Raw genomic sequence first — 2,924 nt, 5'->3', positions numbered from 1 at the left:
TTTCCTTTCCCTTGTTACGTGACAATTGAAACTTTTAATAGTATTACCTAACACAACTGCCCAACTTCTGATGGAAGGTCATTAACCTGAAACGTTAACTCTGTTTCCCTCTCCACAGATGCTGCCTGGCCTGCTCAGTGATTCCAGCATTTACTATGTTTATTCTCCAAACTTATAATCAGAAAATCACTTCCCTTGTCATCTAAGTACACTCCTTCCTGATATGTAGCCTTGTCCTACAAACAGGCTCCTTTCGGATGATTCAGGCATTCATTGGAATTATAACTTCTTAATGATAACAATTATGTGATGTATGTAACTCTAATACTTGCCACCAGTGTGCGCGAATGTTGGAGTCCTATGGTCACCTGCCCACACAGGGCCAGTATAAAAGGTAGGCTGCCATGTTGTTCAGGCACTCTGAAGTTGTAATAAAGAAGACTAAGGTCGCACTATGTTTAGCTCACAGTACTCAGCCTCGGGGAGTTCTTCTATACACAAGAATTGGCGACGAGTAACAGAATACGAACCTTCACACAACCATGGCTGCCGTTGGAATATTAGAGAGATCCGTAGAGGGTGATGATTGAGAAGCCTTCGTCGAGCAGCTGGACCAGTACTTTGTGGCCAACGAGCTGGAAGGAAACACTAACGTGGCCAAGCACAGGGCGGTTCTCCTCACTGTCTGTGGGCCTAAAATATACAGCCTCATCAAGAATCTGCTCACACCGACAACAACAACGGAGAAGGAATATTCAGAGCTGAGCACACCGGTTTGGGACTTCCTCAAGCCGAAGGAGAGTATCCTCATGGTCAGATATCGTTTTTACACGCACCATCGCTCCGGGGACCCGGACTTGGCGGATTATGTCACCGACCTGAGACACCTCGCGGGACCTTGCGATTTTGGAGCTGCGTTGGGGCAAGTGCTGTAGAACATTTCCGTGCTGGGCATCAGCCACGAGATCATTCTTCGAAAGCTGCTGGCTGCTGAAACCCTCGACCTGAGCAGGGCAATCGCGATCGCCCAGTCCTGCATGGCCAAGGACGATAACACCAAACAGATATCTTCTCAATATCGAAGCTCACCGGCAAGTACTGTGCATAAAATGATATCGCTAGCAGGCCGAACTGCACATGGCAGGGCCTATAACTCTGCGGCTGCAAGACCTGTGATGACTTAGAGTACGCCATCGGGGATGAATTTGAATCTATTAGCAGCGTGTTGATGCTGCGAGGGTAATCATCGGGCCCATCAATTTCGATTCAAGCACTACGTGTGCAAAGGCTGCACAACGATGGGGTACCTCCAGTGAATATGCAAACGTGCTGTGAAATACCACGTGGCTGAGGATGATCGATCCGGCACGGATCATGCAGCACAGGCAACTCAACCCGAGGAACAAGGACTCCCAGGTGCCGGTGGGGATGTTGCATTTTATCAGTGAGGCTTTGAGGGTGTCCCCGAAACGCTTCCTCTGCCCACCTGGGGCTCGCTTACCGTGTCGGAGTTCTGAGTAGAGCGTTTGCTTAGGGAGTCTCGTGTTGGGCATGTGGACAATGTGGCCCGACCAACGGAGCTGGTCGAGTGTGATCAGTGCTTCAATGCTGGGGATGTTGGCCTGATCGAGTACACTGATGTTGGTGCGTCTGTCCTTCGAAGGGATTTGCAGGATCTTGCGGAGACAGCCCTGGTGTTATTTCTCCAGTGATTTGAGATGTCTGCTGTTTATAGTCCATGTCTCGGAGCTATACCACGGGGCAGGTATCACCACCGCCCTGCACACCATAAGCCTGGTGCCAGATTTGAGGTCCTGGTCTTCAAACACTCTCCTCCTCAGGTGATCGAAGGCTGTGCTGGCACACTGGAGGTGGTGTTGGACCTCGTCATCGATGTCTGCCCTTGCTGATAGTTGGTTCCCGAGGCGTGGAAAATGCTCCACGCTGTCGAAGGCCACACTTACAGCCTTCCTAAAGATAGCACCCTCATTCTATTCTCTTAAAATAAGTTCCTGAATTCTCGGCTAGCTGTGTAGGTTAGAGCTGTGGTTTTATCCTACGATAGATTCTATCATAGTGTTTCCGTAGTGTAGTCGTTATCAAATTCGCCTCAGACATGAAAGGTCCCCGGTCCGAAACCGGGCGGAAAGATCTTGAAAACTTGAAAATGGGCCGAATGTCTGACTCCTGTTCCTAACTCTTACGTTCTTATGATCTCTTGACCTTTCACAGTAGAACAAACTCTCCTCTGAACATGCATGAGAAAGCTCCAGAAAATATTTCCCCCCGAGGTGCTTTCGCGTGTGAGGCGAACGTGTTAACCGTCACACTGCGGAAACATCTCCACTTTCAGCACCAGATTACCAAAATTAAACCCAATGAGATCGGGATAAAAGTTCCTCACATGCTCAGGGCAAAATATCTGATTAATGGTCTACAAAAGAATGAACAAACTTCAGCACCAGGTCAGCCGGAATTGTTAAGCGAGCAGGTGGACTGCTGAATTGCACTTTTAAAGAGTTGGTGATGACAAAACAAATGGGTTCCACTTGAAGATCAGAAAAGTCACAAGTGGGATTCGGACCCATACTTTCAGAGAAAACTGCAATTTGAACACAGAACCTTAGACAACTCGGCCATCCTGATTATTCAGTTCTGTGTGTGGCCACCTGCAGGTTGATTTTGAACTTTTGTGCCCTGTCACATGAAATAAATGAGGGCAGCAGGCGTATCTCTGCCTGACACCGGGTAAACAGTGAGAAAGACATTGCAGCAAGGGTTTGGTTATTGTCAAACCGCAAATTAAATATTAATTCTGGAAGAAAAATATCCAAAAGAACAGTGACCCTAACGTGATTTGAACACGCAAATTTCGGATCGGGAGTCAGACACACTACCGTTGCACCATGAGACCTACACAATGA

Source organism: Pristiophorus japonicus, chromosome 25 (genome assembly GCF_044704955.1).
Source record: "Pristiophorus japonicus isolate sPriJap1 chromosome 25, sPriJap1.hap1, whole genome shotgun sequence".
NCBI classification, from domain to species: domain Eukaryota; kingdom Metazoa; phylum Chordata; class Chondrichthyes; family Pristiophoridae; genus Pristiophorus; species Pristiophorus japonicus.
This window is presented reverse-complemented; position numbering follows the sequence as displayed.